The 23416-nt window shown below is 48.4% G+C and overlaps 1 protein-coding gene across 3 annotated transcripts in view; it reads left to right on the top strand.

The window, feature by feature from the left end:
- The first annotated feature begins 9079 nt into the window (after positions 1-9079).
- The window catches only part of TRAF3 (TNF receptor associated factor 3), a 116568-nt gene continuing 102231 nt past the window's right edge, over positions 9080-23416 (top strand). Inside the window, exon 1 of one of the 3 annotated variants that reach the window (XM_082451081.1) lies at positions 9080-9377. The gene's annotated coding sequence lies outside the window, so the exon portion shown is untranslated. The remainder of the gene's footprint in view (positions 9378-23416) is intronic. The other 2 variants (XM_082451082.1, XM_082451080.1) reach the window with 2 other exon arrangements.

Genomic DNA, 23416 nt, shown 5'->3' with positions numbered 1-23416 from the left:
GAATGGCTTGGAGGAAATCCCAGCATTTTTGAAAGATCCTAGCTTCTACGTGTGTAGCTGAACGATGCTACTGGATTTGGCCTAATTATAAAAGGTATTAGGAGTTGTACGTTTAGGATGTCTTGTTTTCTGGGCAAATGTCAGAGGTTCTATTGCATTATTAGGGTTTCAGGTCTTCTGACAATATGGTGACAGCTGGACCCTTGTCCAGGGGCAAAAACCTCACAATACACAATTCTGGAATCATGTTCAGCGAGTTCACGGCTGCCTCGCTTCCAAATCCATCCCAGGGGTCATGAAGCTCGAAGCTCGCGCAGAGTGAGGTTAAAGAGGGGTTCGGGGAGGTGCCTTCAAAGGCAGTTACTAGCAGCATTAGTTGGGCTCACAGGGTGGGGCACTGCACTCCCCCACCCCCTGCCGGGCTGGGCAGCTTTTGGGGGTTTACAAGTGGAACAGGCTTGGGATAGATCCCATTCCTCAAGTGTCCAGTGAACATTGTTAAGTGTATGAATGAATGAATGAATGACTATTTCAGAGATACATAAGTGGATGTTATTTTTTTACTGATCCTGGGGCAAAATCCATGCTATTTATCCTTAAAAATGGTGGGAGAAAAAATGGAATCAAGGCTCTGGACAAACTGGGGAACTTTTCCTTAATCCTTTTCTAACTTTCTGTTTTCTTTGAGGAATCCAGAGATGTCATATTTACCCGAGTCCCATTTCCTAATGACCCAGGTGACTTCAGACAGACGCAGGCCTATTCAAATTGTTTCCCGGAGAGGACAGGGTCAAAGGGAAGCCCAGGGCCCAATGGTACCCTTTCCGGGGAGCAACCTGGAAGCCGCTGCCCAGAAAAGCCTTGATTCTGGGGCCCTGGCTGTGCAGTTTCTGCATTTGGAGTCGCAGAATGAAGTGCTCTGTCAGAAGAATAAAATCCCCAAACCAAAGTTAGAGCGTCCGATTTTGGTTCCTTAACCATCTGTGGGGAAATTTTTTAGTTTGCCTCATACTCAAAAAGAAACAGCAAGGGAGGAAAGGCCGTTTCCTGTCAACAGAGCCACCCCGCCTCATGGCCCAAGCGCCCGAGTGTCCCCTACCCCCGCAGGCCTCACCTCCGCGGGGCGGCTTCACAGGGAGGTCTCACGTGAGCTCTGGCCCACTGACTTAAACTGGCTGGTGCCTATTATTATCCGCCAGAACACCACCTAAGAGGTGCAGGGATGGGCCCAAGACACCCGAGCCCTGGGCCAGAGGGTCAGGAGAGAGCCCAGGTGGACACCCGCGCCAGTCCTGTCCCTTTAGTCGTGTCCTCAAGGCTCCTAACGCCAGCTCTGCCCCCCCCCCAGCTTTAGGAAGTACCATACAGCTGGTGTTTAGCAAGCTCTTGTTAGCCTGATAAAGCAGGTTATTGAGGTAGCCTGCTAATTACAAAGAAAATAATTATTTACTTAAAGAAGCCCCAAGACTGTCATTTTAGGCATCAGCACGTAACAATGTTAGCTTCTGCCCTGTGAAATGAGCTTATTTGGGTCCATGTTGAAAAACAGTAGAGGGAAATTCAGACTTGGTAGTTTGAAAAATCACCCACGTTGCAAATCATCCACGGAAATTAACGTCTTAGAACAATACATTAGCCAGAGCTGTAAGGAGAGCCTGAATTTGTAAATCTGCTGATGTTTTATCCTTGTCACCCAGGACAAAGGAGGTATGGCCATTGCAGGGCTAATTAGATCCCTTTGGGCCTCCAGATTGGAAACTCCATCCCAACTGTGGAAGGATGGGCTGGCCTGTGTTCCTTCACACCAGCTCACCCCCCAGCGGCCTCAGCTTATGCTCGAGGCCTTAAAATACTCCCAAGTTTGGTTGCAGCAGGCTTTCTAATCACACGTTTCAAGTGAATCACAAGACACAAGTACAACTGGGCTGCCCCAGACACAACCTGGGGAGAAAGAACAAAGACCTGGTTAGGGTGGCAGCTCCCCAGACGTGAAATCCGCAGGGTTCTAGAGCGGGTTCCTGATCGGCCTGGGGCGGGCACATGCCAGGCCCCGGGTTTCCTCTGAATCCGCCCTCAGTGGTGAGCCCAAGGAGTGGCCAAAGATCCCCAATCTTCAACAACCCCAGATCCGCCCCAAATCCACACATTAAACAGAGGACTTGCACTTGTGCTGGCAATGAGGATTCAAGACGAGCCCTCGGACACTCTTCTAGACAGACGACCGCACGGTAAACCTCTCTTGTGCGGAGACTTGGAGGTGGCCCCAGCCATGAACCCACCCCCAGGCCAGAGTCCTGAGTGGGGGGCCGCTTACTGATGAAGCAAAACTGGAGGTACATGAAGTGTCTGGGAAAGATTTGGCCTGGGGCAGATGGTCCACTCGTTCCTCCCTCCCTCCCTCCCTTCCCTCCTGCCTTGATTCACTTAGCCACATGTTTTAAGGGCTGCCCAGGGCTTTCCACCAAGGAGAGATTGAGGGAACTGGCCAAGTGGACCAAAGCCTCTGGCAGTGAAGTGGACAGAGAAGCGGGCCCAGGGTCCTCCGCTCAGGACTCTTCAGGAGGACGCATGCAAGTTGAACCGCACCATCGTTTATTTTTTGAATATAACAAACCTCATTAACCCAGATGCTACTAATTTTGAGTATTTCACCTCAGAGTGGGTGGAAATTCCAACGGGCAGGACACACGAGACAGATGTGTCAGCACACGTGAGGAAAATAACTTTTAAACTACATACACTTGATTCATGTTTCCATTAGCATAGTGGCTTTTCGAACGTCTGCACCAGAACCTACAACAAGAAATACATTTTACCTCAAGACAGACAAACTTAGTTGTGTATACCCATGCAGAACTAAAACAAAAGTTTCACAAAACTACACTGACCTAGTCAGTAAGAAGCATTTTGCTATTTCTTATTTTATTTCATTTCATTTTTTAAAAAGATGCCGGTCATACCCACTGAACTGATTTTTCAACCAATTAGTAGACTACAAACTGCAGTTTGAAAAGCACCACATCCCAGGTAAAGGGGCTGGCACAATTCCGACAGCTTGTCGTATCCAGTGTAGGTCTGGGGACCAATCCCTCAGAAAATACTTTTCAGGGAATTGATCATCAAGTTTGTCGTCAATTTAACATCCCTGACAGTGTGATGAGAAAGCATTAGGTAACATCCCTGAAAAACAGTGGGGCAGATGTGACTTTTACTCATGGCAGTTGATCACGGACACCTGAAATTAAAACAATCCCTCCCTCCCCGGGAAGCTGGGTGAATCCTTTATATGTAATAAAGGGAACAGCATCAGAAATACAGCCCTGTGCCCGCCTTCTGTGTACCATGACACCTCTCAGGGACACACTGGCTGCATGGTCCCCACTGGCCTCAGCCGCCTTCTCAAAGCCCCCTTGGGGTAGGGCAGGCAGTCATATTTCCGTTCTGCAAAAGGGGAAACCCGGGGCCAGGGAGGTAAAGTGCCTTCCTAAGATCATACAGTTAGTTAGTCATGAGTTGAGTTCTGCTTTTTCGATTCCTGCTCTAGAATTCTCCTGCTCGAGTGAATTCCTCCTGTTCACCTTTCCAAGGGAACTCATCACTGGGATCTTTTGGGGAGCTTGTCCCTCGCATCGTGTCAGGCCAGGGGCCCATTTGGAGGTGCACTGCGGTGAGTCCTGGACACGAATCTTTGATCTGGAATCGCCTCAACTGTCTATGACCCAAAGGAAGAGAGAGTAAATCATGTAAGTAGCTGGGGGGAAGAGCATTCTGGGCTGAGGGAACAGCGTGGGCAAAGGCCCCGAGGGTGAGTCAACCTGGGTCCACGGAGGCTCCCTGGAGACCAGTGTGGGTGGAGCAGGTGAGCCAGGGGCAGCCGTGGGGTCTGAGGTGATAAGGACGGCCCCTCGGTTCCTCCCAGGGCCTCGGCCACTGAGAGCAGCTCAGCAGAGGCCACTCTGTGGGGACAGCGGTGCTGTGGCCAGAGCCCTGGCCTCCGGGACAGCGGTGCTTGGCCCAGGCAGTGTGCTCTGGGTTCTCGCCCCCATCCGATAGCAAACGCGGCTCTCTGAGCGTTGGCTGGGTTTAGAACACCACCCTGACGGCCACCAGATAAAGGGTGATACCCACTCCCTTTCTCTGGCTTTGAAGGTGGGAGGTACCTAATGGTTTCCTGGCGTTTGGTCTTATTTCTTTGGAAGAGTCCCGGATGTGGGTCACTGGGCCCGAGAGCTCACACCACACGCCCACCCCGGCGCCCAGGAGGTCTGTGTTTCTGGTTGATGGCTCACACCTGTGTGTGTGCCCATTTGCCAGCGCCGGGCGTCCTTGGCTGTGATCGCGTTCACCACGCCGCAAAGTCACGCCCCGCCCTTTGGATTTGCCCAGTGCCCGGCACATGTTTATTGGCTGAAGGACAATGAAGTATGATCAAACGCAGGGTTAGTTTGGGTAGAACGCAAGCTATCAATCAAACTTTACAATGGCCCCTACCTCGGAGCAAAATCAAAGTCCTGGTGATGACCCACAAGGCCCTGCGTCTCCACCCCTCCCCAAAGCCCCACATCACCTCCATCCTCTGTGACTTTCCCCTGCTCACTGGCTCTAGCCACGCTGGCCTCCCCAATGCTCACTGACCTCAGGGTGTCTACCCACGCTGTTCCCGCTGCCCGGATGCTTTGCCCACGGATGTTCGCATGGCACCCTCCTCTCCTCCTTCGGGCCTACACTCAGATTGCACCTGATCCGCCAGCCCTCGGCCACTTGCTCCAGGCCTCCCTCCTTCCCCTCCTCTTCTCTAGCTTTGGTCACAGCTCTTGTTATAGATTCACTTGTGATTTGTTTATTTGGTCTACACCTGCTAGAAGGTGAACTCCCAAAGGACAAGCGTTTCATTGGTTTCATGCTAGAAGAGAGCTGGGCAGGGGTCATGCTCAGCAAGCAGGTCTTGACCAAATGAACTGAGGGGCCAGGGGAAGGTGGAATTAGCTGTTTTGATCCAGCATCATGTGACATTGCAGGCTTGTCCTCACCAGCCTTGAGAGAGGAGGAAGGGCACCACAGTGGCCTGTATTCGTAGTGAGATGGCATATTGCAATTTTGACGATTTAGAACTCTTGTTCTTTTCAAACAGTTTGTCTCGTTAATCTGAGACTTGATTTGGACCTGATAACCTTCTCCCTTGTTTCTAACGTGTGGGGAGGAGCAGAGCTCACTTTGGATGCTGCCGGGGTGGGATGAGCTGGGTCTCCCGAGGGGACTGCTCCACCAGCCACTGGCTTTCGTTTGCCCAGCAGGGTCTGCCAGCTAAGGCCGGAGCTGAGTTGCGGGGGGGACAAAGAGGCTATGAGGAGCCCAACGGCTGGGGGAGAGGGACGGTGACCGCAAAGACAGGTGGAGCCTCTGAATGGGATCGTAAGGCAGGCACTCAGCTTCTCACGGGTTTCATGAGTTTGCTGTGTGAGCTTGATGCAAACCCTCTCCCCTGTCTCCCATGCGGTCTGCAGTAAAATATCCCCCTTTCTTGGTGGAGTTGAATTTATTTTTCGGAAGTGAAGTGTGGGTGTGGGGTTCTAGTCAAGGCTGCCTGTGGGAAGCTGGCCTTTACCTGGGACTCATGTACTCCTGAAGGACTGGGGGAAAGTGCCAGAGCTGCTGGTGGTGGTGGTGGGGTGTGTGTGTGTTGTGTGAGGGTGCACACAAATCCCAAACCAGGTTTCCCTAAAATGAGGATACCTTCATCTTCCCAAGAGGCCCACAGAAATGAGAGAAAATTAAAACTTTCTGTGGCCAGTTACACAAATCTCCCACCTTGCCTTCCCTTCTCTCATCACTTGCACGAAACCCGTGGCTGTGTTTGCATACCCGCCCTTAGGCCTCCTGGGCCTCTCCAGGCCCCATTTCCTCTGCATTTGTTTTTGGCCATCCCTGTCCGGAGAAGGGGCACCTCTGCTCTTAGCCAGGGTCTCCTTGAAGGACTGGGCTGGGCAGGGGAGGGGGGACTGGAGTCCTTGGCTTTGCAGCCCAGCACCGCCGTGCACACTCATGATGGAGCAGGAGGGAGAGGGGTACTTTCCCACGATGACCACCCCCAAACGCCAGGCCACTTCCACCATCTTCAGCAGCTGTTTTAGTTTATGATAGTGTTTTCAAACTTCAGGTCATGAACCAACAGTGAGTGGAGAGAGTCACAAGCAGCATTTAAAAAATAAAAGGAATGGAATAGAAACTAACAGAGGACATCACATGTTTGAGATTAAGTACTGTTATGTATGTGTGTGTATAAATGCACATGTGTTATACACAAGGTGTTTGTAACGTAAAATGTATTCAAAAAGTTTGGAAGCCACCTGTCTGAACAATTAGTGGAACTCTTTTTGATTTTGCCAGGTGCCAAGGCCCCACCTGAGGTGGTATTTCATACGTTTCAGTGGGAGAAGTTGCTAGCACTTTTCAGCCCAAGTCAGACCCACGGGGGCTGATGGTCTCAGAGTGGGGAGGTGTCACTTGTGTGTCTGATCGTCACACTCGGGGAGAGGTCTGATGAAACCCCTCTCGTAGGCCTGAAGACCCCTTACACTAAACAGTGAATACTTTCTCCTCCTCTCTGGAAGACAGACAGGAATGGCTTCTGAGCCTTTGTACTTGAGTCACTCTAATATCTGTGTGCACTTCTCCCAGAAATGCAGCAAACAGAACACGTAATGCTACATAAATTCCTGCGAGAAATTTCTTTGTCCAGAAATGGTGTCAGCTTGTTGTTACACGTTGCCATAGGGAACAGAGAGCTCTGCCTTTGAAATGCAGCGAGGAGAGCTGTGATTGGCTCTCCTCGCTGCCCATCACGGCTGCCCAGCGGCCGAAACTGCAGAGGACAGAACGCCCGCCCCCAAAGCCGTTGCCCTGTTTGGGGCAAACTTCTTTGTGCTGCTCCCCCTCCAATTCCCCAAGGCAGGGGATCCAGAACTGCGCTGACGGTTGGAGAAGAGAAAGAAGGGGGAGGAAGGGGAAGAAGAGAAGGAGCAGGTCCTCACTCCCCGGCAGAGGGCTCAGCCACGGCTTGTACCTGAATCTATTCATTCTGAATGCTGCTTGATACTGCTTTGGTAGAGGATAAAACGAGCTGTAGAAAACCCCTCTGACGGGTCTTTGAAACTTCTACCTTGTTGCTTATTTTAAAAGAACCAAGAATAGTCCAGCCTAGAGAATTTTTGGCAAACTCTGATTTTGGCAAAGTCTTAAAAAGATCCCAATATAGTGTGAGGCAGGAGGTGGGAGTGGGACCCGGCTGACAGTGTCCCAGGACTGTGGCCTGAGCAGGCCTGGGGACCTGGGAGGAGATGGGCAGATACACAGAGGCCTGGGAGCCGGGGGCGTGGGAAGCAGTGTGGACCCTGGCCTTTGAGGGCAGGGTCTTTACGGCTTCTGACAGGCAGCAAAGGACACCCAAGGCTCTGGAGCGGAAGCCACAGAGAGGGAAGGAAGGAGGCGCTCATCTGGTGACCTAGGTTCGGGTCGGAGCCCAGGGGTCTGTGTGAGAGGGTTGGCTGGGGCTGGCCTGTCGCCCTGACATGGGTGCTGGGGGAACAACAGCCATCTTGGGTTCTCTGTCTGAACTCAGCTGTGTCCTTTCAGTGGCCCAAGCAGGGGCGCTGCTGTAGCCTGGGCGAATCCCCACCTCTGTGGCTGGAGAACAAGTACCAGTCGGTCTGATGGGGCCAGAGCCGTGGACTGTCGAGGGTTCTGGAATGTTCCACAGAGGAAGCCTCCAGAGGAGATGCTGGACTTCCTGCCTCTATTCAACAAGTCATTGGAGAAATATAAGAAGGGAGGCTGGCTTAAGCTGGTCACACAGGTCTCAGCGCTGGTCTAGGGATCTTTATGAGCCTTCTTGAGCAGAGAAAAAGGAAACATCCATTCGTCTCCTCAGTGTTAGCTTGTAAACTCGTGCAGAGGTGGCCTTGCTCTTTGGCTGGCCTGGAGCCTCGCAGAGACAGGCCATCCATTGCGCCCCATCTTGCCAGGCCCAGCCGGACTGGACACCGTCTTAGAGGACCATGGGGAATCCTTCATGATTTGTGGGGCAGAGGGCCGAGGCCCCTGGAGAAGTGAGTGCCCTGGCTCTGGAGGCTGCACAAGCCCCTGAAGGCGTGGGGTCCAGGGAGGAGAGGGGTGCACGGGGCAGCAGGATCTCTGTCCTGGGGCCCCAGGCCAGCGGGGAGCTCTGGGAGCTTATGGCAAACTGGCCATACTCTTCACATTTGACCAAGACACAACTTCCTGGGTGTGGGAGGACCCCAGGGAGCAAGGAAATGCCAACCAAACCAACGCTGAGACAGCTCCCCCCTTAGTGAAGGAGATCAGGGCCCAGAAGTCTCGAGTCTCCTTCAGCTCCACCACCTGCTCGTGCGGACGAGAGGGAACGAGTGTAGGAGCGAGTGTGTATGTGTGAGAGTGTGCCGTGTGCATGGCTGTGAGGGAGCATGGGTGTGTGAATGCGTGTACAAGTGTGAGAGCACGTGATCGTGTCTGTGACCAAGTGTGTCTCCGAGTGCGTGTGAACGTGTCTGTGAGAGTATTCATGTCTTGTGAGCATGTGTGTCTGAGTGTGAGGGACAGTGTGTAAGAACGCATGTTGGCTGAGTGTGTCTGAGCCTGTGTCTGTGAGTAGTTGTGTGAGACTGTGTTGAATGTGTGTCCATGTGCGTGTGAGCGAGGGTGGCTCCCTGCTGAACCGGGTGACGCCATCGCTCCCGACTGCGAGGGGACCTGCACCTCTCGGGCCCCCACGAGGCTCGCGTGGCTTTTCGACCCGGAAAGGGGTGGAGGCCCGGGACGAGGGCCGCGCGGAGCCGGGGGGCGGGAGAGCGCGCGGCGGCGGGGAGGTGCGGCGGGCGCCCGAGGCCGCCCCCGCCCGCGCCGTGGCGCCGTTGCTAAGGCCGGCCGACTGGCGCCGGGCGGGAGGGCTTAGCAACGGGCGGCGGGCGCGCGCGGGCCGGGCGGGGGCGCGCGGAGCCGCGGCGCGTGGGGCCGGCCGCGCTCGCGGGCTCCCGCAGCTCCCACGCGCGCGCGCGCGGGGCCTGGCGACGGGGGCGGGGCGGGCGCGCGCCGGGGCGCGCTCCAGCGGCCGGCGGGGATTTCCAGCGCGCGAGAGGAAGTGCCTGTGAGAGGGTGCGTGAGGGCGAGGGAGCGCGGCGCGGCGCGGCCGCCGCGTGCGCGAGCCGGGTTGCAGCCCAGCAGGGACTTTCCAGCCGGCGGCGGCGGCGGCCGCCGGCCCTTCCCCGCCCCCCGACATGGGGCTGCCCGGGGAGCAGGACGCTGCGGACCGCGGCGGAGGACGCGCCCGGCGCCCCTGAGCCGGCCGAGCGGCGCGGACGCGGGTAAGGGGCCCGGCGGGTGGTGGGCGGCGGGCGGCTCCATCCCCGGCGGCTCCATCCCGCGCCCTCGGCGGCGGGCGGGCCCGGGGCCGGTCGGCGCGGGGCCGGGGCGGCGCAGGCCCGGCGCCCGGCGGCGAGTGCCCGGTACGGCGCCGCCTCGCCCCAGCCCGGGCCCGCCCGCCCCCCGGACGCCTCAACTTCGGGAAACTTTGTCCTCCGGCCCGGCCGGGCCCGCGGGCCGGGGCTGCCGCAGCTTTTCAGGAAACGGGGCGCCGAGGCCTCTTGGAAACGTGACCCCCCCTCGGGGTGGCGAGAAATCAGCATCTCCTGCGAGGCTGTGTGTTGCGGGGTGAGGAGCGGACCGATTCGGGTGTCTACATAGCCGAACGTGTTCACCCTGGGCTGGCTTAGTTTTTTTTTTTTTTTTTTTTTTTAAGCCATTATTTAAAAGTTTATACTGAGTCATTCCTCTGCAGATGAACCTCTGACTGATTCATAATCGGAGAGCTGCAGTGGCCTCGGAGGCAGGCGGGTACTGGGATCCAGTTTGGGGCGAAATGCACACATTCCGCCTTTGGTTAATTGCTCCTGCACACTTTGCCACGTTTTCACTGTCACCCCGTTGGGGACATCTATTTAATATTTAGGCCTGTAGAAAGAATTCCGTGTGGAAAAAAATTCTTTACCTTTCACTTGAAAACATAGCAGCAAAATGGAAATGGATGGTGTGTTGTGGACGTGCTTTGAAATTTAAGAAGCCTTCATATAATTGTCCATTTGAAGGAAGCAATTTTTTTTTAACATCTGTATTGGAGTATAATTGCTTTACATTGTTGTGTTTCTGCTTTATAACAAAGTGAATCAGCTATACGTATACATATGTCCCCATAACCCCTCCCTCTTGCGTCTCCCTCCCACCCTCCCTATCCCACCCCTCTAGGTGGTCACCAAGCACCGAGCTGATCTCCCTGTGCTATGCGGCTGCTTCCCACTAGCTATCTGTTTTACGTTTGGTAGTGTATATATGTCCATGCCACTCTCTCACTTTGTCCCAGCTTACCCTTCCCCCTCCCCGTGTCAAGTCCATTCTCTACGTCTGCGTCTTTATTCCTGTCTGAAGGAAGCAATTTTATTTCATGTTTTTCGTATTAAGCCGTGAATCAGTTTTCAGAATGAGATGGGGAGTGTGTGTGTGTGTGTGTGTATGTGTGTGTGTGTGTTATTTATTCATTTATTTTTTGTGGAGTCATAAAGGCTGTATTGAGTAGCGTTGTCACCGCTTCTTAATTTACATTCACAGCATACAACTGAGGAGGAGCCATAATTTTTTTTTTCCCCTAGCGTTTGCTGGTGAAGCTTTTGGAAATGTTGTGTTCTGTAATCTTGTATATGTCTATAAAATCCTTATGTAAAGAAATGACCATGTGGACCATCAGTTGGTGCTAAAATCTTCTCCTTTCACGTCTTTGAAAATGGCCTGTTTAAAAGACTGCATCCTATGTAGGATGTCTGGCAAAATAGTGTACGTTCGTTTTTCAAATGAAGGGAAATACTTGTGTTTTCACCGTGTGGTGACAATATGTATACTGAGAATTAGTCCAAGGTGAAAAATTCTTTGGCCAAAACAAAAATAAGCCTTATCAGTGTGAAAACTGTAAAATACATGAGATTGGAAATCCGGTGAGTAGGTGCTCAGGACAGAAACCCTGACAGACCTGGGATTCCCACATCACTAGTTAAAATCAGACCTTATCAGGGATGAGGTTTAAGATGTAAGGTGTCTCACCCAGATGCCATCTGTTCCAGCTGTCACAGTGCAGAAGCCGGGAAAGCAGAGAGCTGGCAGGGAGAATTCCAGCTTTTTTTTTTTTTTTTTTTTTAAGACGTTCATGTGAATTTTTCTGTGAGGGGAAGAAGACCAATTATTTTCCTTGGATGCTATCCATTAATTTTGGAATTAATAAGATGGCTTCACTCCTTGTAAAGAAGGGTGTAAAGACATTCCACTGGAAACAGGCAATAGCAGCGGCCAGTTGTTTCTGTTAATACTATCAAAATATTCCTACTCTTGTTCGTGCCTTGAAGAGAGTCCTTCGTTTAACTGAAACATCTGAGCTGCTGCTTGCTGTTTTCCCCTGTGTTTGGGATTTTGATTCTGTAAACAGCCCTGCTAGAATCCCTTTAATTGTTCACTGTGCAAAGCAAGAAGGGCCTTGGGGGGTGGGGGTGGGTGGGCGGTGTCAGGATAGATGTGCTAATAAGCTGAAGGATGAGAATGATTTATCAGTCTCTTAAAGTCCTTTTTATGATGTTAAAGCTGTACTTCAAGAAAAACTGTCACTGTGGTGTTGCAAGTCTAGGCTAGCGCAAGCAAACAAAGGAAATTGCGTTAAATTTGCCCATCTCTATTTTCTCATCTTTGTAGAGCAAGACTGTCCAAACAGCAAGTGATCTAACCTATTAAATGTTATGCAATAGCTGAGTTTCCTTGTAATGGTCAATTTAAGAACTGTTAACTTAGCAGAGGAGACCTCTTATGGCCAAGGCCTCTGCATCAGTTCCATGGAATCAGGACCCTCCCTACATGCTTCTTTACAAGTGTTTATAGAGGAAGAAAAATTATTATTATTTTTTGCTGGGGGAGGAGAGTCATAATATTGACTTCAGATACAGAGAGAAACTGGGAAGAGAGCTACAAAGTGAGAAAGAAGGAGGTGAGGCCAGTGGATTTGGAAGACGACCAGGGAGAGGCAGCCGAGGCCTAAATGTGGAGATGATGCTTAGACTAGTTCTGGGCAGAAGGAACGAAGCCAGTGTGAGAGAGGGCCGGATGCCTGCGGGCAGGAGGGCAGTAGAGAGAGGTGAATGGGGATGGGGCATCTTGTGCCATAGCAGCAGGCTTTGGGTCCAAAGGAGCTCATGGAGGTAGAAGACAATGCGATTTTAAACAGAAAACATCATATGTGCTTGTGTAATATCTATTATTCATAATTAACTAAAAAATACAAAATGACTTTCTCATTTTGGAGGGCCTTTACTAACTGTGGTCTGCACAGCACTATTCTACACATAGTGAGGGGTGGGGGACTGACCAGTCTAGGAAGGAGAAGGTGAGATTTTTATCATTAAGCATCAAAACCTTTTGGGGGCCAGAATTGCTTGTCTCCCTGTGCAGACTCACTGGGGTGAGGCTGGCGGGTGGTGAGATGTCATAAATGCAGGTGACTGTGTTGGTTTTTGTCAACTCCGGAAATCAGGTGGGAATCTCTTGCTGAATTCTGTATTCTTCGAGATAAGTAGATCGTTAACTGGGATTTGGGAGTCTTTTTCTCATTTAATTTGATGTTGAATGTGCCTTGAGTTCCCATAATGTTCTAGTTATCGTGCTAAGTTGAGGGAGATACCGCACCTGCCTTTGAGGGCATGGTCTGCAGAAGTCCGGGGCATCTTGGCCCCTGTGCATGGTGAAGGAGATGCCAGAAACCAGTGGGTATTTGACTGAGGTAGCACCAGGACTGAAGCCTGTGCCAGGGAGGGTGAGGAAAAATGAAGATTTCACCACCCTTCCCTCAGGGAGCTGGCTGCGCAGCTAGAGAGTGAAGACCCACTAGGAAGAAGCTAGAAAAGTCATACAGTGTAGGCTGAAGTGAATTAGTGGATTGTGCAGAGGACTGGAAGTATGATGGAGGTTCAGAAAAGGGAAGGACAGCTCCTGGCTGGCGGGGTTCGCCAGGGAAGGCTTCTGGGAAGTGGGCGTTGAGACCCAGTGTCGGGAAGGCAGGTGCCATGGGCCCACCCGGGGCCTCTTGCAGGGCCCTGAGAATGGCGAGAAGAGGATTTCTCCCCTCCTGGCTTTGTTGTGGTAGCGTGGCATCTGACGGTGTGCAGTCCTGTTGCTTCTTGCCAGTAGATACAGTCCTGGTGCTGCGACTGGTCAGTGGGTTTCCGGTTGTGATGTTTCCCGTGCTGTCCTCTGGGTCCTGCCAGGCCCTTTGTGACCGGGAGCTCAAGCGGGTCGGGCGGTCTGCCCCGCGATGGGCCTGGTCTGCGGTGGGGAACAGAGCAGTGGGCCCCAACCTGGGCGGCAGCACTTTGCTGTCCCTGAGGTTTCTCCTTGTAGGTAGAAAGTCTCAAAAGGTGGTGGCGAGGGGAGGGGTGTAAATGTTAGAAAGCCCCTTCCCCCCAAATCTGCTGCTGTGTCATGCTGAAATGACCTAAATCTCTTTCATTCGCAAGAAATAAAAAAGTGCCCTGTAATTTCATTTCATGGTTTACTTTTTCCTAGCGTTTGCTCCATGCTGGTTTTTGACCATGTTTTTTTTTGGCCTCGACGCGAGGCTTGTGGGATCTTAGTTCCCTGACCAGGGATTGAACCCTGGGCCCTAGACAGTGAAAGCGCAGAGCCCTAACCACTGGACCGCCAGGGAATTCCCAACTCCGTGTTTTTTTAATGGAGGTTATTTGGTAACTTTTATGAGGCCATTCTACCAAGAAAGATATCATGCCTGCTGTTCTGATATCCTGATTTCCTTTCCAATTAAAACACTGATTCTATGGCAAAACCCAAAAGCATATTTGTTGGAAACTTCATTTCTTTAAGTGGAGAGAAAAGCTAAATTGACTAACTGATTGGGATAATGTCACCTTTAGGACAACAGTAGCATCAAAATACTAAAACATTAGTTTCCGGGAGTCATAATTATAGTGAAGGTTTTCACAGACTAACTTCGTACCCTGGAAGGTTAATGTCCAGTAGGAGGCCTGCATACACTTGAGGTGATGAGGTGCTGGTCAGGCCCCCACTCCCCCGCCAGGGCCTGGCACACGGAGGACTGACCGTCCATCAGTGTTTGTGTTCAGAATCTGCAAGTGTGGGAAGGAAGAGGGGTGTGACAGATGCCCACACGGTGGCTCCATGCGGTTTGGCATATGTGTCTGCAGGTGGGTGTGCCCTGGAGCTGCCCTCCCTTGACTGTGCCTCCGCTCCCCCCACTCCCCATGCCCTGTTGTGATGGTGCTTAGCTCCGTGGTTTGTTGCGTTAGGGGGCTTGTAAGATGGGAGGCTTCATTTGACATTTTAACTTTCCTGGGTGCATAGCCTGATGTTTGAAATGTTATTATAGGGTAAATTAAGTGTTTTGGTTTCGGAAGGCTTTTCTGTGTGAGAAAGGGCATGGCATGGTTTTAGTACAGTATGTCTCAAACCCTTGATAGGAGTCTAAGCCCATTAAAGTTCTATCTTAAAATTGAATAGGACTTTTACATTGTACTCGGTAATATGTCCCCCCCAGTTTTTGAGTACATTCGATTCTGCAAGAGATGCATTGTGTTCGTCCTTGGCTTCCCTAGGATCTGTGAGGGGTCCCCTGGCATTCCTACCATGTGTCCTTGGGGATGTCCACCCCCTCACTTGAGGAGTGTGGGCATGGTGGAAGGCACCAGCTTTAAAGATCTGAATCCCAGTCCTGCCCTCTGTACACACCAGCAGAACAACCCTGGGCAGGCTGCTGGGCCTCTCTGAGTTGGTTTATCCATCTGTAATATGGGATGAATAGCACCATGCACAGACTTGCTTCTTATGAATGAAATGGACAAGAAAGCCTTCTACTGATGTCAATTTTCGTAGTAATAGAGGGTTGAGATGTAATGGAGTAAGAGCGTTAAGATCTTAGAATATAAACGTAACGTGTCAGACCTCGGTGGGGACTGTAGAGATTTTCTAGTTGAGTTCCCTCATTTTATATGGGAGACAGCTGAGGCTCAGAGTGTTTGTGTAAGTAACTCTCCCAAGTCAGATCATTATCTGGCAAAGCAGGGACTATTCGCCCAGAGTAGTGTTTTTTTGGGGTTTTTTTTTTTCCCCCTCGCAGCCTTCATTTTTCCAAGATTGGCCCCAGGGAAGCTGCTTGGCCTCTAATTCCAACTTGGGATAATTGAAAATTATTTAATCAACACACATTTTTTTTGAGAACTTACCCAGGAGCTATGCCAGTTGCCAAAGCTAAAAAGTAAAGTAAGATGCTGTATGATCACTATCCTCAAGGAGCTTCTGTGAGATGAGTAAGCCAGAAGAACCATTTGGTTACAGCACAGCGTGGTGGGTGCCATGATGGTAGGACAGAGGCGCTGTGGGAGCGCGGAGGTGTTTTCCAAGGGAGGGTGCGCGTGAGCAGAAGGAAGGAGCACGTCAGAGGGCCTGTGGGCCTGCAGAGGCTGCCCGTGGGCCTGCAGAGGCTGCCTGTGGCTGCCGTTCAGGGGACAGGGCTCAGGAGACGGGAACAGCCTGGCTGCCTTTGGGTGCCGCCTTTGTGCCAGCCTAACTTTCGAGGGAAGAATCATCCCCATTTTACAGATGAGGAAAAAGAAGAGCATCGAGCCTGTTGGACTCTTTTACAGAGTTCGTGTTTTCATCACTGTGCTCTGCGGTCAGTTTAAGCTGAATTACAATCCGGTTTTAGATTTTGTTCTTATCCTAGACTTTTTAGTTTTGCTTTCAGATTCTAGATGTTTTAGTTTTGCTGCTATGTAGTGCTTTTTAAAAGACACTGTGTATTTTTCCAGCATATATTTTTCATGCGGCCTTTCCTTTCCTCCAACATCTGTTTTGCCTGTATCGACTTACTTTTCCAGGTGGGACTCCATTCCTTCTCTGTTTTGAGTTATTTTCTTAGAGCAGCAACATTGCATTCCACATCCTTTAATAAGTTCAGTTAAGGCGTTCTTTACCCTGTGGTTCTCGCCGAGGAAAGGTCCCAAACTTGATTTACTAATGTGTTTTCTTTCCCCTTTCTCTCTCTTAATTTACATTTAAACCGGTAGTCTAGTAATAATGATAGAATTTAGTCATTATATTTTTACAGGGTTTTACAAATATTAGCTCGTTAGTGGTGAACAAGTCCCGGAGGCCTGGTCACTCTGTAGAGAGCTGGTTACAACCAGCATAGGCAGCTTTCCACCCATTCATCTGGAATTTAATTATAACTGCGGATTGCTTATGGGGATACGAGTTAAAGGCAATGAAGCCTTCTCCACAGTTAGCAGGGAAATGATGTCATTGGCTATTTTGGAGAAGATTTTACATGGCTCTTCTGCTAGAACCACTGTAAAGTTCTGAACACGGAACCATGAAGGGTCGTGATGGCTGGACTGAGGTGAGGGGGCTTGTTTCATAGCCATCTGTACCTGCTCCAGGGAGGGCTGTGAGTAAGGGGACACAGCTGGACACTGAGGCCTCAAGGTCAGGTTCCTAGAGTGATAGAGGATAGATTTTCTTTGTTCTTACACCCGGTTAGACCTTTTGGGGTCAAGGCAGTGGCATGGGAGAGAGAGCAAGGGCCTCAAGTTTCTGGAGAAGCCTGCCCTGCCTTCTCCAGGTTGAGGGATGTTCTGGTGCATCTTCGGTGTGTCTCTAGTGTTGAGATGACGAGCTTCTTAAGGACAGGGTCACTTCATCGTATTTTCACAGTCTGGCTTAAGATGTGCTTAGGCCATCTTAGATTAGACGAATTTATGTATGAAAAGAGTATGGGTCTGAAGTCAGACCCGATTTGAATTCTGGTCCTCCCTTTAGCTAACTATGATAGTAAGTTCTTTATCCTTTCTGAGCCTCAGTTTCCTCATCTATGAAAAGGTAGTTGTGAGGACCGAAAGCGAGAATGTGAGTGAATGTGAGAACCTAGCATAGCATGAGTGGTAATTCCTTTCCCTCTTTCCTTTCCTGAGCGATTCCCTAAAGGGAGAACATGCCTTGTTAGCAAAGTGAATGATGGGCTCTCTTGGGAGTATGGCCTGGCCCTGGATGACAAGTAGGGGTAGAAGAAGTGCATTATTGGACTGTCAAGAAATTATTTGTAACAAAGAATAAAATATCTGGAAACTAAAAATCACTGTATATTTGCAAAAAAAGGAATAAATGTCTATAGATAGACCCTCACTTTTTTAGAAAAACAGATTTTACATATGATGATTTTTGATAAATTAAAAATTACATTTTAATACATTTTTTCCATTATTTAGCAGAATAATATTCTTAAATTCATTCCAATCTCTGTTCAAATGTCACCTCTTCCAGGAGGTTTTCCCTGAACACCCTAGTTAAAATAGCCCATGCTGTCACTCTCTAGTCTCTTAACCTTGCTTTCTTAATTCATAGCAGAAAATTTTTTTTCAACAGCTTAACCCAGGAGACTGCCTGGAGTATGTTGGATACTCAGGCATTCATATGAATCAATCAATCAATAAACTACAGTCCAACCAGATTTTCTTTTATTGAGGCAAAATTCACATAATGTTCAGTTAACTATTTTAAAGTGTATAGTTCAGTGGTATGTAGTGTATTCAAAATTTTGTGCAACCACCAGCTCGCTCTAGTTTCAAAACTTTTTCATCACCCTGTAAAAAAATCTGTACCCATTAAGTAATCATTCCCCATCCCCCCTTTCTTCTAATCTGATAATCTCTAATCTGCATTCTGTTGCTATAGATTTGCTTGTTCTGAGTATATCATATAAAAGGGATCATACAGTCCGTGACCTTTTGTGTCTAGCTTCTTTCACTTAGCATAATGTTTTTGAGGTACATCCAAGTTGTAGCATGTATCAGTAGTTTGTTCCTTTTTGTGGCCGAATAATATTCCATTGTTCGTATATATCACAATTTATTTATCCGTTCATCCACTGTTGGACATTTGGATCGTTTTTACCTTTTGGCTATTATGAATAATGTTTACAAGTTTGTATGTAGACACAGTGTTTTCATTTCTCTTGGGTGATATACGTAGGAGTGGAATTGCTGGGTCATATGGTCATTCTGTGTCTAACTTGTTCCCACCTGCAATGTACTAGGGTTCCAATTTCTGCACATCTTTTCCAACATTTATTTTGTTTTGTTTTGTCTTGATTAAAGCTATTTTAGTGGATATAAAATGGTATCTCATTGTCGTTTGGTATTTCCTTAGCGACCAACCAATGATATTGAACATCGTTTCGTTGTACGTCTTTTTTGGAACAATGTCCCTTCAAGTCCTTTGCCCATGTTTTAGTTGGGTTGTTTGTCTTTTTGGTGTTGAGTTGTAAGAGTTCTCTATATATTTTGGGTATTAAACCCTTAATAGATATATGACTGACAAATACTTTTTCGCATTCTGTAGGTTGTTTTTTCACATTCTTGATAGTGTCCTTTGATGCACAAAAGTTTTTAATTTTGTTGTTGTTTTTGTTCCTTGTGCTTTTGGTATCAAACCTGAGAATCCATTGCCAAACCCAAGGTCATGAAGATTTATCCCTATATTTTATAGTTTCAGCTCTTACATTTAGATCTTTGGTCCATTTTGAGTTAATTTTTGTATTTGGAATGAGGTAGGAGTCCCACTTCATTCTTTTGCATTTGGTTATTCATTTGTCCCAGCACCATTTGTTGAAGAGACTTTTCTTTCCCCGTTGGATGGTATTGGCACCTTTGTTGGAAATAAATTAGCCGTGGATGTTTGAATTTATTTCTGGACTCTCAATTCTATTCCATTGGTCTATATGCCTGTCCTTCTGCCAGTAGCACACTGTTTTGATTATCGTAGCTTTGTAGAAAGTTTTGCCATAGTAAGTTTGAGAAGTGTGAGTCTTCCAGCTTTATTTTTCTTTTTCAGTATTGCTTTGGCTACTTGGCACCGCTTGTAGCTCCATATTAATTTGAGGATCAGTTTTTCTCTTTCTGTAAAAAGGTCATTGGAATTTTGACAGGGATTGCATTGACTCTGCTTTGGGGAATTGCCACGTAGTACTAAGTCTTCCAATTCATGACTATGGGATGTGTTTCTATTTATTTACACCTTTAATTTCTTTTTTTAAATTAATTAATTAATTTTTGGCTGCGTTGGGTCTTCATTGCTGCGCGTGGGCTTTTTCTAGTTGCGGCAAGTGGGAGCTACTCTTTGTTGTGGTGCATGGGCTTCTCATTGCGGTGGCTTCTCTTGTGGAGCACAGGCTCTAGGCACGCGGGCTTTAGTAGTTGTGGTTCACAGGCTCAGTAGTTGTGGCTCGCGGGCTCTAGAGCGCAGGCTCAGTAGTTGTGGCACATGGGTTTAGTTGCTCTGAGGCATGTGGGATCTTCCCAGACCAGGGCTCGAACCCATGTCCCCTGCATTGGCAGGCGTATTCTAAACCGCTGTGCCGCCAGGGAAGTCCAACACCTTTAATTTCTTTCAGCAAGATTTTTTAGGTTCAGTATATAAATTTTTTATCTCCTTGGTTAAAATTATACCTCGGTATTTTATTCTTTTGGATGCTATTTTAAAGGGAATTGTTTCCTTAATTTTCTTTTTGAATTGTTCATTGCTGGTGTATAAAAACAAAACTGATTTTTGTGTGTTGATCATATACCCTGCAATCTTGCCAAATTTAGTTATTACCTCTATTAGTTTTCCCTGGGATTTTCTATATATAGAATCATGTCATCGGCAAATAGAGATAGTATGTTTCTTTCTTTCCAATGTTGGTGCCTTTTATTTCTTTTTCTTGCCTAATTGCTCTGGCTAGGGCTTCTACTGCAGTGTTGAATAGCAGTGGTGAAAGCAGACATCTTTGTCTTGTTCCTAATCTTAGGGGAAAACTTTTCAGTGTGATTATGAAGTTATGTGTGGCTTTAAAAAAATAAATGACCTTTGTCACGTTAAGGAAGTTCCCTTAAATTCCTGGTTTACTGATTGTTTTGTGATGAAAAGTTGTTGAATTTTGTCAAATGCTTTCTGTGTGTCTATTGATATGATCATGTGTTTTTTTTCCCCCTTCTATTAATGTGGTGTGTTTCATTAATTGATTTTTGTATGTTGAACCTCCCTTGCTTTCCTGGGTTATATCTCACTTCGTCATGGCGCAGAGTCCTTTTAATGTGTTGTTGGATTTGGTTTGCTATTTTGTTGAGAATTTTTGCATCTGTGTTCATATGGGATATTGGTCTTTAGTTTTCCTTTCTTGTATCTTTGTCTGGCTTTGGTATCAAGGTACCAACTGCATTTTGACTATACATTGTGTTTCTTCAGAATTTTGAAACCTGTCCTCAGCAGTGTATAGAAAATTCTAGGAGGGTTTTGAAGCAGACAGGACAACTCTTCAGTGATGAACATACCACATACCTCCTTTCTTTCTTACACGAGGCTGCCCCAGTGGCTAATAGCTAGGAAAATCCTGGCTGACATTACCACCATAACTCTGTGTCCACCAGTGGAGAATGGAGGAAGGGGTTCTATTCCTGATGCCAGTGCTGGAGCTTCTGTCATTTCCTGAAAAAGCCACAGATTGTTCCAGATAATGAGTGCTGAGTAACAAACCATCCTAAGCATCTGTGATCTAAAACAGTAATTTGTTATTAGATAGTATGGTTCTGTGGGTTGGTCAGGCAGGGCTCAGCTGGGTGATTCTTCTGCTCTGTGTGGCATTAACTGAGGGCACTCACTGGTATTTATCTGGCCTCTGGTCTGGTCTGGAGGATCCAAAATGGCTATACTCACATGCTTGGATGGTTGGAAGGCCAGGCTTAGTGGTTCCTAACTTTCCACATAGTGTCAGGACCTCATCATGTGGCCTCTCTGCTCGGGTGGTTGGACTTCTTACATGTCAGCTGAAGACTCCTAGAGTGATTGCTCTAGGAGAGGAAGTGGGGCTGACAAATCGGTGTAGCATTACTCTTTTTTTTTCTTTAATATTTATTTATTTGGTTGTGCTGGGTCTTAGTTGCGGCAGGCAGGCTCCTTAGTTGTGGCATGCATGTGGGATCTAGTTCCCGACCAGGGATCGAACCCGGGCCCCCTGCATTGGGAGCACAGAGTCTTATCCACTACACCACCAAGGGAAGTCCCAGTGTAGCATTACTCTTGCTGTGTTCTGTTAATCGAAGAACTCACAGAGTACTCCCAGATTAAGCAGAGGGGACATAGAGCCTACCTCTTGATAAGAGGAGTGTCAAGGAATCTGTGACTGTCTTTAATCCACTACATGTATGGTGGTTAGATTCCACAGTGCTGTCAGCAATATACATATTGTATATACTTTTTTTTTAATGGAGACATTCATTTGGATTTTCCTACAGGATGGTAGTTATTATTAGTAGCTCACACTTATTTTTTTTTTTTAATTAATTCATTTATTTATTTATTTTTGGCTGTGTTAGGTCTTCGTTTCTGTGCGCGAGCTTTCTCTAGTTGTGGCGAGCGGGGGCCGCTCTTCATCGCGGTGCGCGGGCCTCTCACTGTCGCGGCCTCTCTTGCTGCAGAGCACAGGCTCCAGACGCGCAGGCTCAGTAGTTGTGGCTCACGGGCCTAGTTGCTCCGCGGCATGTGGGATCTTCCCAGACCAGGGCTCGAACCCGTGTCCCCTGCATTAGCAGGCAGATTCTCCACCACTGCGCCACCAGGGAAGCCCTGTATATACTTTTTAAGAGAAGCTGTTGTGGGCTAAAATGGAATCCCCAACTGTTGTGTGTTACCCATTTTCTGTGAGAAAGTGCATTCTGTATTCTGAACCAAGAATTCATGAATAAACTTTTGGAATATACCCATTCATAAAATGGTAATTGCCTGTATAAAATGTGTGCTTTATTTAATCAGGCATCCTTGATCATCTATTTGCCAGGAGTTTTTCAAGTGTAACTTTGAGTCCATAAATTTTCCCTTCCTATTAGTTCATTTAAAAAATTATTTGAAAACTTCACTTTCATTTTGAAGAGTATTGTAATTCTCTCTGTTCTTAAAGTTTCATTGAGAATATATAGGTAAGCTTATATATCCTAAATTTCCTTTTTTCACCCTAGATCATTCTAGTAAATCCCCTACAGATGTAATACAATAAAGTTGGAGCTGTTTGTGTATAAAAGGGTAGGATAATTTGACAGCATGTGCAGACGTGTGTATGCACTGGTTCAACTGGAAATCTCATTTTATGTAAATCTGCCTTCTCTGCCTATCTCAGCGGATTGTTGCAACACTATTTGAGTGGGAGCAAATGTGATGAGGTCAGAGGGGACTGAGGGTGTGGAATTAAATAATGAACAAGGAATCTGCATCTTTGTTCCAGTGGAGCCACAAGGTATCGGGATTCATATGGTGGAGGGGGCGGAGCTGTGTCCCACGTGTGCCCTTTGCTTGCGCCCTGTGCAGAGAGCCCCACTCACACGGTGCTGCCCTGAGGCCTCCGGGCCCAGAGGCGCACAGCAGGAGCTGCCCATCTCTGTGTTTCCCAAGCGTGGCTTGCCTTTGTTCCCAGATACCCATCACCCCTGGGCATCTAACCTTCTGTCCGAAGTAGGTGTGAATGAAGAGAGTCAGCCACTTTACATGGTTGATATGCTGGAGTGACTGACTGATGCATGGAATTTCAGGGAGTCCTGGGAGCTCCTGGACCCCCTCCCTTCGTGCCTGTTGTAAGAACCTCTGGTCTAGATGGTCTGAGGTCTCTTATAGTAAAGTTTTACGTGAAACTTTGTGTGTATACACACACACACACACACATAATTTTTTTTTTTTTTGGTATGGGGTGCCCATTTCTTATTCTGTCCTTTCTATGAATTCCAAAAATTTGCTGGCCTTTGCCATTTCATCAGGGAGAAAGTAATTGCTCTCTGCAGGTTTTGGGGGATGCTTCTTTTGATACTACTTACCTTTTTCATTCACTATCACCTTCAGGATTTTCTCTACCAGAATGTGGTGACTGTGGCCCAGGGGTGACTAGCACAGGGGCTAAAGAAGGGTAATGAGACTTGAGGACTGGGAAGGCTGATAACCAAGGCAGGGAGGATGGGGGTCAGGAGGGCAGTGGCTCTCACAATGAAAGATAAGGGCTCTTAAAGCTTTGGCATTGTATTCTTCTAAGTATAACACTGCAGACATAAAAGTTTCTAAATTACATGGAGACCACTGTTGGCGAGTCAGGGGCTGGATTGTTGGAGGTGGGGGGATAGCGGCCTCCCGCCAGTAGAAGCCCTGACGTGGCGGGACAAGATTCAAGTAGGCGTAGGGACCAGCGAGCTAGACCCACCAGTCTTTGCGGCCTCCGGCA

The sequence above is a fragment of the Balaenoptera physalus genome (assembly GCF_965194825.1).
Source record: "Balaenoptera physalus genome assembly, chromosome: 2".
NCBI classification, from domain to species: Eukaryota; Metazoa; Chordata; class Mammalia; order Artiodactyla; family Balaenopteridae; genus Balaenoptera; species Balaenoptera physalus.
The sequence above is the reverse complement of the archived record's forward strand: the minus strand, read 5'-3'. Positions and strand labels throughout refer to the sequence as shown.